Source organism: Chaetura pelagica, unplaced genomic scaffold (assembly GCF_000747805.2).
Source record: "Chaetura pelagica isolate M959 unplaced genomic scaffold, ChaPel_1.0 scaffold49, whole genome shotgun sequence".
NCBI lineage: Eukaryota > Metazoa > Chordata > Aves > Apodiformes > Apodidae > Chaetura > Chaetura pelagica.
Window position 1 is genome coordinate 2,359,256 of NW_009970715.1, and position 20,831 is coordinate 2,380,086.

Sequence of the window (20,831 nt, forward strand, 5' to 3'; positions counted from 1 at the left end):
CAGCTCCTGCATAAAGTGTTGATTTTCATTCCCCCAGACCTACTGTGGGAGAGAAAAACAGCAGTTAAGAAGCTGACCCTTATGTCCTCAGTGAAAAATCAAAAGGACTTTACTGGGGGCCAGTGTAAGTGCAGGATTAGGCCTGAATGATTTGCAAAAGGCTTTCCAATTAATTGGTTACTGAGCTAAGAATAGAAGGCAGGAATCCTGGTTCTCAGTTCTGTACTTGCTACAGAGTGCTGCCTGCTCAGCCTCTGTAGCCTTCTCCCATCCTGGGCACCTGGACATGCCACCAGACTGTGATGGAAAAAGAAGACACACTGTCCTTGCCAGGCCTCACTCCAGGCACCTGCCATCAGCTATGGTGCAAGAGCCCTGTGCTGGCAACAATGACACAGCTGCAGCCTCAGCTCCTACCTCAGTATTACACACCAGTGTTATCAGTTATTCCACGCTTATGCCAGGAATTCTGCAGGAATTTGCCTGCTGCAGACTAAAGAGGAAGAAGAATGAAAAAGATAAAGGGAAGAGATTATTTTGTGAGAGAGAGAGAGATGAAAGGCTTTGTAATTATAGTTTAACCTTCTGCAAAACACAGGCTGAAAAAAATTTAGTAATTCCTGTATCAAGCCCATAATTTCTCAGTCCTCTGTGTGGGATCCATCCTGCCCACTGCTCCACCACCTGTACCTCACCAGCTTCCAGCCTGCAGTCAGGCCTCTCACAGTCTCTGCCCCAAGAAGCTTCCTCAGCTGAAGCAAATAAATCCCAGAGTTTGAGCAGCAAAGGCTTTAGCCAGCTGAGCACAAGTGTCGTTTCTGCCAAACCACACATTTTGAGAACAACCAACTACCTCCAAGGCCTGAGATGTAAAGGATAAAGGAGTCAAAAGGAGATGTCCCAACAACAAAAATATATACAACCCTCTCCCACACACCCTGACACAACAAGACTTTACAGAGTTTGAGGGAGCAGGCATAACAGTTATGATATGTTGAAACAAGTTATGTCATTCATGCCTTGTCTTCTACAACAGATTGATGGGTTGCTGACAGCTTTTGAAATTGTCTGCAAGTTCTGCACTGACAAAGGGACCAAAATCTTTTTCAGAAAAGGAATAAACACCATCCCTGAATCCCCAAGTGCTCAGGACTCTTAATAAGACACAAATAGAATCCAAGAGAACAAATCCTGATATAAGTCCACAGAAAAGAACAGTCTGTCCATCTTTTCTAGGCAGGATAAACTGTTTTCATGAAGGATGTAATTATTTAAGGATGAACTATCCAGACCAAGAAAAACAGGTTAATTATGGAAGAAAATAACCAAGGACATTACAGGGTTTTGAGAAAGCCAGGAATGAATCAGCCAACCAGAACATCAGATAATTCCACTGAAGCCAGTCTCCCACAAAGATACTTCCCAATTCTGGACACAACCATGACATTGACTAGTTTGGTGACGGATAACACTGATTTTCTAGATGACATCAGGAAAGAAACACACTCATGGTCCTGTCACCTGCAGAAGGGAAAGGCTGCTCCATAGATGCAGGTTTTTCAGGAGGAGGCTCCATGTGGCCATACCAAGACATGGGTAAGAATACTAAAAAATGGCTTTACAGCCCTTGCTGCTTCAAACCTGTAAGTGTGCAAGCCTGTACTGATGTCTACTGTTATTTTAATAGCAATGTTGCAACTAGTGAAGGTACACAGGCCAAAGTAAAGCAGTGTTGTTAGATTTCCCAGGAAGCTCCAGTGTCAGGCCACTCTCTCTGCTGAGCAGGGAGTTACCTTCATGGGAATCAGCTCATACAATGCCCGAGTAAGATTTTTGTGCTCAGAGGAGTAAAATTGATTGGGGGGAGTGGGGGAAAGAATCTTTTGGATTAAATTGCAGACAAACTTTATCTATGACAGAAACCCAACAGCATACCAAAGTTTCCAAGCCAGTCACTGCTGACCTGTCCAAAGAAAAGCTAAATTGTAACTTACTGTGTTCCTATAAAATCAGCTTCAAGTTTTACCTAAGTCTGCAATAAGCAAAGCTGCAACTGCTGAGGAGCTTTAGTTGGTGCAGAAGGCTTCATTCTAGAGCTGTGTGAGCATTTACAACTGAAGAACTGAAAATACAAGTGTGCTGGAAAAGAAAGTAACGCTTGAACCTATCAGCAGATAGGGACAAAGTCCATCTCTTGCAATTACATTCATGTCAATACAGCCACTGCTTTCAATCCAATAAAGATTTGTCCTGTTGCACAGGCTTGGGTAGCTCATCGTCTATCAAAACCCATCCAGAGTTGCCTCATGCTCCTGTCAACTTCTTCCTCAAATGAGAGTTATTTCCCTGACTGAAGTGAGCCTGTAAGGCTGCCAGCTGCAATACAGCCACTCCTGAAAAAAAGGACAAAATAAGGCTCCAAAATTATAAAGACCTGGCAAAGATAAAGTGATTAGATGTTTATACTGCAATTCTTGGAGCACTGGCAAACTTTAGTCTTTCCCATTCCAAACAAAGGTGATGTAGAGAGGTCAGCACTTTGACATGTACCCAGACAATCTCTTCACCTAAGCTTACACAGTAGATGTGCAGAGAAGTTCCCCTCAAGTTCAAAACCAAAGCTCAACACAAAAAAACCCCATGAAAATTACACAGAAGTTTTCCTAGACCCCTCCTTAATTCTAAGACACTTTCTGCCCTGAATCTTCCCTCTCTCAGCATGGCAGCCAGCTATTGCCTGGGAGCTGAGATGTTCTGAGGCATCATGGGCTGTTCTCAGTGCAAGGCACCACATCTTGCTCCTGAGCAGCAATGACAGTTGCAGACAAAACATCCATGAAAAACACTACTGAGGGTGCAGACCCATGTCACTAAAGAAATACAGAAATAAAAAAATTCTATTTGGCCAAACTCCCAGGCAAAGGTAGCCCAGTGACAGCCACACTCTTAACCAGTGTTTACATGTCCAATAAGCAAAATAATTTCTTCTTAAACCTCTCCATCAAGAGCCTAGTGAACAGCCTCTCTTTGAAATTATGGCACAGAGCCACCACAGATTTTTTGCTTCAACAAACTAGCATTGAACAGAATCTCACAGTCACAAAGGCAGCAATAAAAAGGGAAGAGGTAAAAGAGCCAGGCTAAGGCCCCCATCACACAGTATCAGCATCTTTACACTCACCACAACACACAATGGCTTCAATCCATACTGGAGCTCCTGAGCAACAGGATGGGAGCTCTGTAAACAGAAGCTATCAGGAAGAACAAAAGGATGGGAGAGCCTTGGCAAATTAAAAAAAAAAAAAAAAAGTAGCAAAAATCATAGAAATGACCCTGGAGTGGGATGTTGGGGAATGAACCGTCAGCAATTCTGTCACCTGCTGAGTTTCCCAAGCTGGGAAGTGAACAACAAAATGCCAGGACAAGATGGCATGCTGCTTCCAGTTTGCTCATCTAGATCCAGACTGGATGTTTTGTCCCCTTACTACAGGAACTTCACCATTTATTTACACAGTTCACTCCAGTATAATCAAGAGCTGGCTTTTATATAACATGAATCAAGCCAAGGATCCTAATACATACCATGTTCAGCAAAACAGTTATTTTCCCAGAAGCCTCTATCAAGTGTTCTGGTGTCCACTTTGCATGAACAGGAGTTTGCAGAAACGTTCCCTCTCCTATGAATTTTTCAGCCTGGGCTTTAACTCACTGACAGCAATGGACAGAAACTTGTTGACTTTGCCTGGTATAGAACTCTGTTATCAGGGCATCCCAGGCAGATCTGTATCAAAATAAATTAGCTTGAATATCAACATTTCTACTATGATATCTGTAGGCATGGTGAAGAAATACCTGTTGCCAGGAAAAGCTCTGGTCAAGCACAGCTACCAAGCCAGCTATATTTCAATACAAACAGGAAGGTTAATAATTACACAGCGGTTATGCTGTGTGTTAAAGTACACATTGGCATAATTTCACACCACATTTCAGGCTTGCCAATTCAATTCTATTAATTCTCTACATTTTTTTAACTGACAACACTTTTTAGCTTAACACAATGCAAAATATAGTTAACTGGTACAAACATGGAGTTTGGGCTGAACACCATTTGCTGGCCCGATAGCAACTGGAGCCAATAAAACAGGGCTTATTTGCTGCAGGAAATCAGCTGGTTGATTGCTTTGAAAGGAAGATGGCAAACTCCTGGATACATGGGAAACATTCCCAAGGAAAAGTGAAAGTCACACCTGAAAGGTTCAGGTATTTCCTTATTATGAAACCTGGTCGTGGGCACAAGACATACTTACTCAGCATTTTTCTCACTTTCTTGCTCCCAGAAATAGGTGATGCATTTGAAGCTCATACAAAGCTGAGTCTCTGCAGAGACCACCATTTCACAACAACCTGATCTTTTCTTTATTACCAGAGGTTGGACCTAACATTTTCAAAACTATACACAAAGACCTATATAAATTGAACTAGAAGAATACAACCATTAATTGACAAGAATAGATGCAGCCAAATATTTTCTCATGTGGTTCAGAGATATCACAGTCAGGCTGCATCTTCTCAAAACATAACAGAAGATGACACTTGATCAGACAATGTGATGTGCCAGGCAATAAATCTTCAACAGAAGGCTCCTTCCTATTTTAATTCTAGTCATCACTGATCAAGAGATACAATTGTCTTTCTCAAGACAGACACAGGAGAGGTGAAACCAAAGCAAACACCTCACACAACTGAAAAAACACAGAAACGCTCAGGGTTTCATTTAAATCCTGGTTCACCTGTTCTGGTCTAATAAAAATAGCCCACCCCACTGTTTGCACAATTTCTATGCTCAGTAGGTGCTATCCTGCAGCTGCCTGCACTATTAAGAACAGCAAGGAGGCTTGTTTCAGTTGGGCACATCCATCTGTCTCCCCCTCCCCTTGTAATAGATGCATCATTTCAGCCCCAAGTATGGAACAGGTTGGAGATTTCCCCCCCCAGTGTCCTGCATATCTGTGCACTACTGACCAGGAAAAGGTGTCCCCACAGCATTAGTATTTTGCCTTATTCTGGGATGTTTGATCTAAATTTTAGCAAATAAAGCTGGCTTGCAGTACTCCACAGGAAAGGTTTTTGTTTGGCATCTGACCACTGTTGCTGTCAGGGCACAAAGAAAGGGTTCTCATATATATAGAGCACAGACCAGCATGGACTGAGAAAAAATAATCCACCCAAAAAATCAGGGTAAACACTTAAGTCATTTTGTCCACACCAAGTTCTGTGTGTTACTGGTTACAGAACCAGATTTATTCCAGCTACCTAGCTGAAAGCTATAGGTATGTTACTGCTGTGTGGACTGGTCATGATGTAGGAAGTTTTAGCTTTCCATCCTCAGCCACAAAATTAGGCACCTACAAAGTGGAAAATAAGATGCCAATGCTTTGTCCCCAGGCTCTCCAGCTAGCAAGGAAAAATCCTTATCTCTTAAACAAGAGATCCAGATGCATTATCTAGTAATATCTATTAATGTACCAGTGGCCACTATTCCTTCAGAAGAAATGCTCCAAGGCTCCCTCAGCACTAGTAGCTCAGAGCTCACAAATAACTCTTTGACAAGAAGCCAGCACACACTCAGCAAGGATATACAGCCTACTGGGATCAGGACTCACACCAGCTTGCTTCTCCTTCTTGCTCTTCCACAGGTCCCTGCACGCCTGTGAGTAAATCATTCCATCTTCCCAGGCCTAAATTCCACATTTGTACAAGAGGGATAATCACCCTTCACTACTACAGAGGGCCATTGTCAGGATACATTTACTAATGATTGACAGGAGCCTAGGTAGTACAGACAAGCACCATAAAAAAATGACCCCTTTGCCCCAAAGTCCTTTATGAACAACAAATGTTACTCAAAAAGCAGGTTTCAGTTTTAGCTCCCTAGCAGTTATCACAAAGAACAGCAATTTAACAAAGACTCTTCAAATGCAAAAAAAGCCCAATACAATTTGACCATATCCTTTCAACCTGATGTTTAAAAAAACCTCCACACAGAATTACATATGATAATGACAAAACAAGAGAACAAAAAAGGTGGGCAATATTGTTCTTTCTAGCTTCAAAAAATAAATTACAGTGCACTCAGTTTGCCAGTTTAATAGGTGATGTGACAGGTCTTTAGTTCATCTTGGGACAATTCAAGAAGAGAATGATTAGCAGTATATGATGACAGTGATCACTAGCTGGTTCCTGGAGAGCTGATAAGTTATTAAGCTAAACAATGCATTGCTATTACAAGCAAGTCAGGGCTCTAACTGCAATTTCCTTGAAAGCTGAGCAGTACATGATTATACTTGTCCACTCAGACTCCCTGCTGGCAGCTCCGTATTCTGCTATTGTTCCTAGCTCCAGTCTTCCCAGTGCCCAGGATACAGCCGTGTGAAAATGTATTCTTCATATTTAGCCTTCATTGTGGCAGCTGTCATCTGAAGGGTAGTGGGAAGAGAGACATTCTCTATCTTGAAGCACAGCTATTAGAGCCCCTAAAAATGTCTGGGCTTGTTTGTCAGCATGAACTCCCTCTTTCTAGCTGAGGCAATTTCCATTTCAAGAGTGCTCTGACTTTGGAACAACACACATATACCTACAAATATACACATACAGAAATATATATGTGCCTTTATGTGTATTAAAACCCCACTCTTACATACAAAAGTACATTTCTGGTTGTTTTCTTCATGACTCTCAGGAAGACTGCTGCTATTACTGGAAGCTCAAATAAACAACTTTCAGCTCCTTTTTCTCTCTCAAGATACAAGCAAAGACAACAGAGCACACCTCCAGTAATGAAGCTACAAAAACTACAAACAGAAGAGGCAAAGGAAAAAGACAGCAGGTGGATGACAGGGATTTTAAGTGGCTAATACAAACACAGCCTTCATCTGCCCTACTGTAAAGAGGCAGTTCTAGAGGTGGAAATCATGCAAGCCCTGGAAAAAACAGAGTCAGGTCCTACTGCAGACCTGCTCTGTGAGGCAGATAAACCACTCGCCTTCCTACAGGCCTCAGCTTCTTCCTCTGTGAAGAAAGACAGGAGATTTCAGCCCCCTCTGAGGCACAGCCAGCCCTGGGGGGCACAGGGCTGCTATGGGGCACTGTGGGGGCCTGATGCTGCACAGAATAAAGCCAGATGCCATCCCATGTAGTTATGTGGCAGGAGAAGAACCGAGAGACCCCCATTTTGGCTCCCTAAACTAATTCTCAGAATGGCATCTTCACTCTCAGCTGCACGGTCAGACTAAGCCTCCTCTTTGGTGCATTTTTTACCAGTTGCGTTCTGAGTGTTGTCAGATCTGTCCAGGAGGCAAAATTTTTAAAAGTCCTAAAAGTGTCTTCCCCTCCAACAGTAACAGACGTTTCAGAGCGTAAGCCCCATTGGCTTCCAATGAGCCTTGGGGTGCCAAATGCTTAAGTAGTTTCTTTTTTTTAAATGAGACTTAGCTGATTCTGAAAATATTATCATGTACCTCACATTAGGTTTGATATAAAGTGAACATTAAGTGGGAAGAAAACCTGACACTGAGAACATTTGACAAGTGCTTAAAAGAGAGGTCCTAATTCATTTTAAACTTTGTTTTATGTAAGACCCATTTAAAGATCACCATGAAATTGTTTCATTGTCCTTTTCTCTGTGCTGATCCTGCAAGGAATATATAATCAGAGATACGTTTAAACAAGCCAAAATAAAAGTACCACTCTGTTTGGACTCCAGAAACTGTTCTATTCCTATCACTGAGTTTTTCTCAAACCCAGGTGAAAGGGAAAAGCCATTATTGTTGCAATTAAAAACAAAAAATGAGCAAATGTAACATTCCAAACATTATATTAGTAATATATATAGGATAAGCCTACCTTGCAGTTCTGAAAAAAGATGAACACCATTGCTATTCACACACCTCATACCTTTCCAAATACATTATTTCTATCCCTATAACAAGATCTCAACAGCTGACCATTCTCCTGGGCAGTAAAGAAGTAAGAAGTCAATCATTTGTACTCCAACTCCAAAATTAACCATCCCATAAGTGCACTACTGCAGCTGTCAGAGAGCCTGTGCCACAAACAAAACCAAACCGATTTGGTTTCAAAGGTGTGGGGTTTTTTGTTGTTTGTTTGGGGTTTTTTCCTGAACTTGGACCACACAAGTTAACAGTAACTTCCACAACACTAGAGGTGGGAACTGTTGGCTCAGGGACAGGAATTTAATCAACTGCTTTGCTATGATCCTTCAACTACACTCTCAGTTATCCAGCAGCAAAGCCTGCACCTAAAGACAGAACCATTAACTGTTCCAAGTGCCCTGGCCATCTACAAATCCCTAAGAAAAATGCATGGTTATATTCCAGTCAGTGGGAAGTCAAAAGGATATAAACAACAATAAGGTGCCATGGAAGGCTATCAAGCAAGGATTAACAGCCAAAGATGTATCAGTTTAAAGCCTCAGTGTTACATTATAAACCTAGAGGAAAATTAATTTCAAGCATATGCTCATGGGCATCTCAAAAAGATACAAATTTTACATGAAACATTTTAGAAATAGTACATGCTTGTATGTGTAATTTCTGACTTTTTCCACCATTAAGTAGGTCATTATTACCTTTACAATGAGTTACTCATTCAAAATACACTGCTTCACAAAATCATGAAAAGCTAACAGATAACCATATTGTTTTGCTACTATTTCATATTTAAATCATTGCCTCAGATTACAATTCAACCACCATCTGAATGAACAAAGCCATTCAAACGGGTACAGAAAACACAAAGTCCTTTTCCTTTAGTCATTCCAGACTGATTTCACACTCCTGTGCAAATGAAAAGTATTTCTGGCCTGTCACAGAACAGGAACAACCAGGAGACAGCTCAGTCGTTTGGTGCAAACCCTTCCCTTGGACACTCTTCTCCATCCTCAGACCCAGGCTTTCCCTCCAGACAATCACAGAGCGTGGTCCTGGGGTCCAGCCCACAGCAGCCCCATTTTACAGCACTGTGATGGGAAATGTGCCAAGGCACAAGGTCAAGAAAATTACTGTATCACAGCATTGTCATGGTTGGAAAAGACCTCTAACATCCCCACATACAACAGTCAAACCTGCCCCACCCCCCCCAAAAAAAAAACCCAACAAAAACAACAAACTTGCCCCCTAGAGAATGTCCTGAAGTGCCTCATCTACATGGGTTCTAAACACCTCCAGGCATGGTGACTCCACCACCTCCCTGGGCAACCCATTCTAGAACCTCTCTACTCTTGCAGTAAATAAATTATTCCTAATATCCAATCTAAACCTCCCCTGGCACAACTCCAGGCCATTTCCTCTAGTCTTACTTGAGAGAGGAGGCCAACACCCCAACACCCACCTCCCTACAACCTCCTTTCAGGAAGTTTTAGAGAGAATTGAGGTCTCCCCTCAGCCTCCTCCAATTCCAATTCCCTCAGCATCTCCTCATACGCCTTGTTCTCCAGCCCCTTCACGAATTTGCTTGACCTTCTCTGAACTTGCTCCAGCACCTCAATGTAGTGAGGGGCCCAGAACTGAACACAGTACTAGAGGTGCAGCCTCACCAGTGTCCAGCACAGGGGGACAAACACCTCCCTGCTCCTGCTGGCCACACTATTCCTGATACAAGCCAGGATGCTGTTGGTCTTCTTGGCCACCTAGGCACACTGCTGGCTCATATTCAGCCAGGGGTGTCCACCAACACCCCCAGCTCCTTTTCCACTAGGCAGCTTCCCAGCCACTCTTCTCCAAGCCTGTAGCATTGCCTGGGGTACGTAGAGGAATTATGAGAATGACCCAGAAATGCAGGGCCTTGGAGTAACGTGATACCCATGCAAGGACTACAGAGAGCTGTCTCATACCTTGTGGTTTCACTGCATCACCACTATTACAGAAGGATTTCAGAAACTGTACAATAACCAAGCACGACTTTTACTGTAGGGCATCCACCACACAATACTGTACATTAAAGTCAAACCAAGGAACGTTTGGACTTCATGCCCTTCTAATACTTTCCATTACTTGCGTCACAGACATAAATAAAACTGTGTAGAGGGTAGAAGTAGCTTAATTACTCTTGTACATCCATCCAGCACCCTCACAAATTGTCATTCAGCTGTCTGCACTGGTACAGAAGGGAGTACATGTCCTTTCCCAAGGCAAGCTTTGCTCTTAGCCAGCTATGGAATTTTTTGGCTTCTAGTTTGTTTAAGTTAAAGCAGCCTTGAGGCTGCTGTAACTTCAGCTGGTTTTTCACAGTTTACAGCCAATAGGCAGTTTCACATGAAATGCTCACAAAGAAACATAAAGGACCCATAAATTACAGCACTAGACAGTCTTTCCTTCATACCAAAACTTCTTGTACAATCTCATTCTTAAGTTCAAAAATGCTTTGTCCTGCTTAAAGGAAACAGTAAATCCCACCTTATGATGCTATGCAGAAAGTAAGGGCAGATGGAGCAACCTGTTGTCATGTCAACAAGGTCACCAAGACAGGGCAAAGATCCATGCATGGCTTGAAGTCTAAGACCCAACTGGACAAAATCCTGGGCAACCTGCTCTAATGACTTGCCTTAAGCTTGGGCTAGATGATCTTCAGAGAACCTTCCCAACTTCAACCATTCTGTGAGGATTTGCTGTTCTCTAATTTAGTGACAACAGCATGGTATCAGGCTCAGGCTGAAAGCAACACAAATATTAAGGCTCCATTATGGCATTAACTGTCAAACTCCTGTGTGCAGGTAGGCTAACCCTGTGCCTTGTTATCTTCTGCTCCTCTTCCCCCAATCATCCCCCTACAGAAAACCATAAAGCCTGCTTTTGTCAAGCTGAATTCTTGCTAACCTCTTCTAAGCTTAGCCAAAACTGTAATAGCCTAGCAAAGTGGTTCCTGGCAGCCATCAAAATACTGCTACACCTGTACACCTGAAATCCTGAATAGCAAGTCACCATTTAAAAAACATTCTGCATCAAAAGTGATGTAATTTTGTAGACCTGTAGCTGCCATTAGCTTACTGCAGTGCAGGTAACTCCAATCCATTCAATTTTCCAGAATAATGTATTAATTTCATTTGCACTGAAATTGCTATAGACTGTCTACTCTTAACAAAAATTAATAAAATAATCTCTCTCAGTTAGTGTCCCCTCAATCTGTAAAGGTAAGTATTGTAAAACTTAAGAGTTCTACCACTCACTGCAGAAAACCATTCACTAGTTACTCTAAAACCTGAGGTAAGCTCAGGAGAGAGTGAGCCACCAGCATATGGTTTCACACCTTGCTAGCTCAGCAGATGCAAACAAGCCACACACATTAAAACTCTGCTTGGCTTATGAAAATGCCAGGTGAGTAATAATGTGCAACACCAGACACATCATCTCAGTGTATCATACACAGCCCTACACATATCCCCACAGTGGTGAGACAGGTTAATTCTAATGCGTTTCCATTTTGCAACCAAGTAGTTCTAACGTGAAAATAATTAAAGCACAATTTTATTTTAGCATTAGCTAATCTGATTTTAAGATATCTGAAAAAAAAATATTTGAGTGATGGCATCTTAGGTGTAAATAAGATAATTTAAATAATTATCTAAAGAAGTATGTTAGCTGCTGAAACTCCAAAGCAAATTAAACAAGTCAATTGAGGAGAAATCTCTGACAAAGCAACTGGAACCAGTCCATTTATGCAATAAGTCATATTTTGACAGCAAAAGCATCTTCTGCAAGAAGGGAGAATATTTTCCCCATTTCCAAGAACTCAGTTTAGTTCAGAATGATCACTAGATCCTTCCACATTGAGAAACAAATTAGGAACTGAAAAAGCAATTGAACCTGTTTTTTCCTTCCAGTCTGCAAACAAGAAGCAGTAGGTGTGGGAGGCTGAGCTCTACTAGCTCTAGTGCCTTGACAAGCATAGTCACAAGTCACCATCAGTTTTATTTGTTCACCACAGGTCACATTACACTGCTTAGTTATAAACACAGATTTTTTTCCTCCTAACTACTCAGCACATTAAATACTGCTTATTAGTTTAAAAATAGCAAATGAAAATGTTTGTTTTCCATGCTAAAATCAAATTCCAATTTCCACCCAAAAGCAGCTTGAAGAAGATCATAACTGAAAGATTAATCATGTAATAAGTCATCCATCATTTTCAAAAAAGCACCAAAATAAAAGCTAAGTAAATCTATGTAAATGCATACAGCTGCTGACATGCATACAGAGTATATCCTTCTCATTATTAAGAACAACCTTTTTTCCTTTTTGCTAAAACTACATTTATTTGCCAGCAAGTGCCTTTGAGGTTATCAAAAGAGGAGAGTCAATCTTTCTTCAGGAAAAGACATAAGTTACAAATGTTAAACAAGATTAACACAGGCTATTTCTATCAAGGTCTCTGCCATGTCAACTTCAACCAACTCACCCTGTAAAACAAGATCTATGTGTAGCATAATAAAGGGCTGAATACGGGTATTTTAACCACAAAACAAGGATAAATATTCAGGTGTCACTGAAACCAGTGAATATTATTACCCAGATTCTATGATGCATAACATTTCTAAAAAGCCTGAACATAAAAAGACAGGCAGAGTCACACCTATATTTTAACACTCTATCTATGTCAAAACTCGTAAATTTTCCCCTTCCAGCTTTAGAATTTCCCCCAGTATTTTTTTTTATTATTATTTTAAATTCACCTCTTTTAATATTTTGCTTAGGACTTCAAATAATCACAGAATCATAGAAAGCCAGATTGGAAGTGACCTTAAGGGTCATTTGGTCCAACTTTTACTCTAAACTTCAGTGGTGCAGTTTGAAACACCTTACGGCATCTCTGGCACCCTCTGTAACAAGGATTTGTTGTTAAACCAAATTTATCAATATTAAATGAAATAAAACTCTGCAGGCAAAGAAAATTCCCTTTTCCTTTACAGTTCTACCTTGCTCAAACACACTTGGGTTCTTACTTTATAAACAATTTGTATTGAAAGAATCTGGGTTAAGGACAGGCTACCACCAGTAACAGCCTCCATCTCCCTACAGTTACTGGCCAATCAGTAGCACAAGTATCTTCAAAACATCTATTCAACCATGTTAACAAAACATAATTGGACTGAAAAGGTTTGGAAAAATAACTTTGCCTACTGAAACATCAGTGGGGCTCTACAAAAGCCCCCAAAAGATTACCAAATGGTTTGCTGCCACCAAGCAAACTCAGCCCTTCTCTTTCCCATGTGCCAGCTTTTGCTCTTTAGCAACTCTGATGTCTCAGCATTACTTTGAAAGCAGCTCAGGGATAGACTTTTTATTTTCATCTCCATTGAAGCACATTTAACAGGGCAAAGTAAGGAAGTTGGTTCTGGTTGGTGAGGAAGTTTAGGCATTCACTGCTTTTTTTGGATGTGAAAATAAAATTTTATCAACCAGTACAAAATGTTTATTATACATCAGACCACAAAAAATGAGATCAGATTCTTTGTTTCCATGGTCAGCACAGTAAAACTGGGTGCAGTAAGTCTGAAACTAACAAGGGATTGCAGAGTCACGAAACAGGCTTTATTTCTTTTGTGCCATCATAAAACATTTTTGTCTGTTGTTTTCTCTCTTAACAAATCTCTTATAGTTAGTCACACAAACCCAAGCTGAGCTCAGGGGGAGGAGAGATCTTTTTACTTTGAAATGATAACTGTAGCTTACAGGCTTTGCTCTGTTGATTCTGAACTGCAATGAATGGAGTTATTTCCTCACATTCCTTTTGTATAATTCTTCCTTTACCAGCCTTCAGCTATCAGCAGATCAGAGCTGGAGTTTACTCTGGAGTTGGCAGTAAACAACAGAACAAATCTGCACTGTTTCCTCTGAAAAAAAAAAAGAAATTTGAGCCCTTGTCCAAATATATTAAAACATTGAAATATGCAGGATGATTAAGGAGTTATGTGTTAGATAAATGAGGTAGTGTGCTCAACAGATTAAAAAAAATGAGAATTAAGTGGAAAGATTTACATATTTATAGAACACAAACAAGGCATTGTCAAATAGTTCCAGCCATCAAATTAAGCCCCATTTAAGTTATAACTCAGTGGAAGGAGTAGCCTGTGGATTCAAACTATGTATGTTAATGAACAACTCAGCTGTTACTTCAAACACACAATAGTTGCACTTTTCCTTAACGACCTGCAATACATTTGCTCTGCTGCTGGAGCACAGGAACATGCAGATTGCAGGGGGAGCCATCTAGGAACTAATAAAAGCCAATGTTTTTCATTTAAATATTTACTTTCACCTGAAAAGAATAAACAAATATTCATCAGAATGGATTTTTAATGAGCTATCTGGTAAAATTTTTTTTTCCTTTTTTTATTTCTCAGCTCAACACCAGTGGGCACCAGTGTCATTTCCTCTACATCACTGATGTTGTACCTTTTCCCCAAATGATGCAACAGCTCTGCCAATGGATGGAAACAGTCCAGTATGGGGAAGGAAAACCAACCAGCCCCACTACAAGCTACAGTCAGGTATTTATTGAAAAGCCAAATGTCTAAGTTCAAACAAGAAAAAAATAATCCCAATGTCCAATATCTAAACCAACATTCCTCTAGCACATAGTGCTCCCCAACATCACACTGTGGGTTTTAACCAGTATTTCTGTTCCACCTTCTGAATCTCATTTAGTTTCTAAGCTCTCCTGCCAGCTTCTGACTTTGCATCAGGCTTTGCCTGATGGGACCACATAGTAGGTAGAGGACTGCATGACAGGACTGCCAGGCAAAGACAGAAGTAAACTAAGGCAGGGCCCCATTGGTCAGCCCATGTGCCAGAAGCAGAAAAGAAAGGGAAATAATAACATTTGTAGATAAACAATAAGAGACCACCAGGAAGGAAACCTGCTCTTTCCAAGGTTTAAGGTATTCAAGCACTGCAGAATGTACTCACAGCCCAACACCAGCTGAGACACCCAGCAGCCCAGAACACAAATTTGATGTTCACAGTCAAAGAGCTCATGTCCTTTGTTAGCTCAAACAAGTAACTTCTGTTCTCCTTCCATTGCATTTAACTGATTCTCACCAGCTCTTATTGCTCCTGATGACCCACCAGTAAGTTCAGCACAATCCATGCACAGGGTGATGCAAATGAGAAAGCAAAATGCTGTGGGGTAGGGCAGACAGGCAGCTCTAGCCATGAAGCTTCCCACTGCTCCAGCTCCTGTGGTGTCTGGATATGAGCACTCCATCCTTCTCTAACAGATGGTCAGCAACTCAAACTGAAAAAGAAGTCTCCAGACCTCAGATATCACACACATTCCCAGAGAAAAAACAAAACAAAACAAAAAAGACAGAAGTCTTTGCCACATGAAAAGAAAACATGAACAACTTATACAAACAAGTCTTATAACCTCCCAAAGCCCTCCTGCAGTACTCTTCCTAGAACACAGATGATGACAGAAGCCAAGGGAAAAAAAAACCAACACAACAAACAACAAAAAATGGCTTTAAAAACAGGAGTAAGTTGCCTTTGCCAGATGATCACCCAACGTTGCAGACCCATCTGTATTTCACAAAAGGGCATAAATGACATTTGTTTGTCTGAGTTCATACCAAAGGAACCAGTCTACTGATCTCTTGAATGTCCTGAAATGATGCAAAGATACATTTTGAGCACTTGGTTGTCCTATTATGCTCTGAAAACCAAACCAGACCTTTTATTACAGTATCACCAGTTTCAGGACACCTAGACAGTAAACAAGTGATCAGGGAATGAGACACACTTATATTAATAGCAACAACACACTGTTCTTAAGCAGAGGTGTCAATTATTACTAAGCAGAAGGGACAGATTACCAAAAATATCATCACAAACTTAGCAAAGTTAACAAACCTGGTCTCATTATTTGTTCAAAGACCAGAAAAAAATAAAATCCAGCGGATTCTGTACAGTTTATTACTGTTTACTTCTTGCTACATTTTTATTAGAATGAGTATTTTTAAGCACCTCTCCACTCTTTAAGAATACCTCCCACCTCCAAGCATCCCATGGTAGAGGAAGCATGACAAGCATCACTGGACACAGGCAGAGCCCAGTCTGGCTCTTGCACTCTACCCAGCTTATCTGGGAAGCATCTCCCTCTCATGGCCAGGTTTCTGTATTTAGTGCCAAATCTGCAAGCTTGCAAAGTGCCTGTAATTCTGTTTCAAGACACCAGTACACAAACTGCACCTCTAGAAGAAGACCTGAGCATCCTGGAAAAGAAACCAGACTGAGAGATGCTTTTATAATGGCTGCCTCAACACGTCTATGACCAAGGTCTCATCCTTTATACATGCAGAGCTTGTTTCTTCTCTTCAGCATGCTGAAATCATGACCATTGCAAACTAAGTATCAGAACACTCTTGATTTAAAAATTTGTGATGCCAGACAGATGACCTACAATTATTTTAACAGCCCAGCCCTGTAAACAACCAAACCTCTCAACTTCATCTTGGTTATAACTTATTACCATTAGAATTTAAACAACACCTTTCTCCCTCAACTACTTTATTTCACTGTTTACCACCAAATCTTTATGCTAGGTACTGGAACAGCGAGACGAAAGGCTCCTCATTAACTCATTGACTCCAGATGTTCAAGAGTCTACCAAAGCACTACCCAGAAATCAGGCTAATTACATTATACAGATACAGTGCTTGGAAGAACTCTACTCCCACTTAATTCTCCAGGACTTAAAACTCTCCATGTATTTTTATATGCACTCAAAAGACAAGGTCAGGCTCCCCTTCCTTCTCCCTACTGCATGCACTACTGCATTAGTGCAAGCATTACCCAAGACTGTTCTTCCTCCCCCTCCATTTGGATTTAACTCCTATGCAGTAACAGGAGATGCAGTTTAAAATATTTCACAATTAGGAAAAAAAACCCAACAAGACAGGAGTGTAGAAACACATTAGTATGTCTATCAAGTCCTCAAACAGGTCACTTGTGGAACATCACCCACTAGCATGAGATGGTTTAACTCTGACCAAGAAAGCAGAAACAATTTTGGTGGCAGAGAAGCTGCTCTTTTGCAGCACATAGGGAGGTAAAGGTAGGAGTTTACAGACCAGCACAGTACTCTGTCCCAGGGAACTAACATTTACAGAGATACGTACAAAAGAAAAAGGACACAATGTTAAAACCAGGCACAGTTGTTATATTTACACATCTAACACATGGCATGCCTTTGAATTGGTGAAGAGGTAACAAGGAACTCAGAAGCCAAACAGGGACATGACACAATCAATAAAATAGTGGGATGATGATGACAGCAATAACAACAACAAAAAAAATCAGACACATGCAAATCTTCATCATGCACCTAAAAATTACACAGATCTGATGCTCCACTAGGGTGCCTGGCAGAGCTCAGCTGAAATCAATAGGTCTGCACTTACGACACAAGCAGAGCATATTGCTCAGTGCTACTGCTTAGGAGTTTTGCTCTTATTTATTTCTAGGCTACTTGTCTTAATGCATCTTTGCATAAAACACCTCATGCCTAACTTAAAGTTATGTTTTTCTTTCAGCTCAGTCTACCGTTTTATTCACTGTTGGTCTCGCCTCTTCACCTTGTTAAGTGTTCTCTTGCTTCTGGCCATCGAATAGTTCCAAAATTGCTGTTCTTTGCTCAAAAAAATACTGCTATTGTAACAAAACCTAAATTAAAAGGCTCATGTCATGAACAAGGGCAGACTGCAAGTGGCAAAAGGCCAAATAAAAAGAGGGAGATTTGTTACTTTTCCTTCCCAAGAAGATTAAGAAAAATATACAAGATTTAAAATATTGTTCCACCCTTTTTCCCTGGTGTATGAGAACAAGAGACTCCCAGAGTCCCTCTAGATCTCTTCTCAGAAGAGCCTACATAAAATTTGTAGAGTTTCTTGCATGACTAACAGAGATACTGATGATGTCATTGCCACCTCTCTGGATCACATCTGTCTCACAAATTGTTATTTCTTGCTGGCAGCCTCACAGTACAGGTAAAAACTCTGTTTAAGATCTCACTGGGAAAAATGTAGGTGGTATAAGTAACTGGCATCTTTGTTACCTCACCAGAAAAGACCCAGAGATGTAGGTCACCCTCCCCTTTCAACCCCTCAAGTGCTCCTTTTCAGATAGGGTGGTTGAGAGGGAATATTTTTCCTGCACCCATATAAAAAGTTGTCTGCAAGGCCCATGTACTTCTTAAAGGAGGAGGAAAAAGAAACAGTGGAATCATAAATGCGTGAACTTACATCTCCCAGAGACCCTCACCTTCCTCATACATGTGGTCTTCATCAAATCAGAACGTTCATGGAGCAGAGACCTTGTTTGCCTCAGGGCATGTAAAAAGCACCCAGGAGAAAGCAATGTTTCAGTGGTATCAGTTCTCTTAAGAATGATACAAATAAGCTTTTCCTTCTCTACCCTGCATCTCTACTGTCTGCAAAAACAAAACAAATAAAATGGAAATAAACAGAAGTTTCCTATGCCAACAAACCTCTCCACACAGGTTTTTTTCCTGACTAGTGAGACTCCAGGAAAGCTAAGGAAAGATTACCAATACTTGCTGTGCATGGAAAGGGCCAGACACCAGGGTAAACAGAGGCACAACCAAAACGTCTAGTGCTGCACCCAAGTGCAGGACAAGGTGTCACACCCCAAAGGGCTGATCTTACTGTCCTAACCCTTTCACAGCTCACTAATGTTGAAGATGTTAAATGCAATGTGAAAGAAAAAGACAATAGGACCATCCCTGAACTTAACAAAAATAAAGAAAAAACCCATCCAAAATCAGTCTGCACATCAGGAGTGACATATTTAAAGATTTCACTGTTGACGTTAACAGTGACATTTTAAGCATGGAGGGGGAGCAACAACCCCTTCAAAAGATCAGCAGCCACTTTCAATGATACTGAAACAACACATTGAAAAAAAAAATAATTCAAGACTGAAGAGCCTTTAATGCCCTTTTGAGTATTGAGGAACAGCAGTAAACAAGGTGCTGATATACTCTCCACTGCGAACAACATCAGTGCTGAGCCAAATGGGATGAGCCCCAAATCAGAGTGAAATTTCAATGCATGAAGTTTAACTGTAAGATAAGGGACTGTAATCAAATTACACCACAAATAGGTCCATTCATCCCTAAGCATTATCACAGAGAGAGGATTGAATTACAGCTTGGAATAAAACAACATAAGAAATAAAAAGCAAATTTATTATCTATTTATTATTTTCCTCCTGCAAAAGATAATTTCCCACCTTTATAAAGGAGTCCTGTCCAAGATTCACATGGAGAGAAAACTGAAATACTAATTATCAGGCTGGAAAAACAAGAAGAGTTTGAGTTGTGCTATTTACATTCCCATTCCTCTTTCCCAATAGAGCAACAAAGTCAACAAGCTAAGTGAAGACACAAGAATAGGCATTTGCAATTCAAGTTGTTTTGCAGCAAAAGGCCTAGGCAGCTCACATCCGTGCAATGACCGGCCAGAGTATTTTCTCTTTCTTCCCCTAAAAAAATACAGAAATTTCTCCCAGTGCCTTCCACTACGTTTTTCTTTCTTTTCTTTTCTTTTTTTTTTTCTTTTTTTTTTTTAATTCAGTCAAGTAAACCAGTCAACAGGTTGACCCTGTTGAGTACAGGGTGGAGACTGACTAATAATTCAGGTCAGATTTGAGGTGCATCTGTATGGATCAGGGTGCAACCAAAATTGTTCATCTGGGACTTTAAGCAACCTGATCTAGAGAAAGAAATCCCTGCTCATGGCAGGAAGGCTGGACTTAGATGTTCATTAAAGGTCCCTTCCAACCCAAACCAATGTATGATTGCTCTGCATTGCTGGTGCAGCTGTGTGAGGAGGATGTCAGTGTATGGAGTGTTTTTAGGTCTTCCAGAACTCATTTGTTTCCAAAAACCCCAAACTTTGTCATCTGTTCATTGGAATAGATGAAATTTCCTCTCTTTTACTTCTCATTTAGAGAAGGGAGAACTTAAAATATGCAACAAGAGGAATAAGGAAAGCAGGGAAAATGGCAGCCTGTTCTAGCTGTGTGCCTCAGGCAAAACTCAGAATGCTCCCAAATCACAAACCTTGTTCCAAATCAAACCGACATGAGCATTTCTCAGAGAAAAAACTGTCTAGTTTAGGTGACATCGGTGAGGAGGGTTAGGCTGTTAAAACCAACTGTTTTCTTAGATATAATCTTAAAAGGAGCTTAAAAATCCAGCTTGAGGTAGTTGCCTCTTTTGGAAAACTGCAACACAAGGAGCTAAAATTTAGCCGAGTTGTGTGCAATAGAGACCAGAACTGGATGCTGAAAGGTCCTGGGCAGGCTGTACCAGGCATACAGGAACATGATCTGTAACATACAGTATATATTATGTAAACATAGCATTTACTGTGATGTAAAGTGTAGCTGAGAGTATGTGATAGGTAGAGAGGGAACATTTAGCAGCTTTTGTAAGCAGAAATTGTAAATGGATGTTAAAGAACATGCTTCATGACTGCCATTTAGATTAGCTAGCCAGGCAGATAAATACTGCTGTAGAAAATGCTGTTTTTTTTTTTTGCTTTTTCCCCGAAAGCTATCACAACCCCGTATTACTCAACACCACAATTTTAAAAGAGAACCAAGTGCAAGGGACGCATTTCCCCCTCGTCCCCCTCCAATTCGGCAGCGTTGAAAAAGCACCTTTTAAACCAAACACGCGTGGGGACGATTCGCTCTTTCAGTAAGTGCTGCAAGGAACAACAACTCGGGGGGGTG

The 20,831-nt window shown here is 40.8% G+C and overlaps 1 protein-coding gene across 1 annotated transcript in view; it reads right to left on the bottom strand.

Annotated features, from left to right (window-relative positions):
- The window catches only part of GATSL2 (GATS protein-like 2), a 116,518-nt gene that overhangs the window by 94,592 nt on the left and 1,095 nt on the right, over positions 1-20,831 (bottom strand). The gene's annotated exons all lie outside the window — the stretch shown is intronic.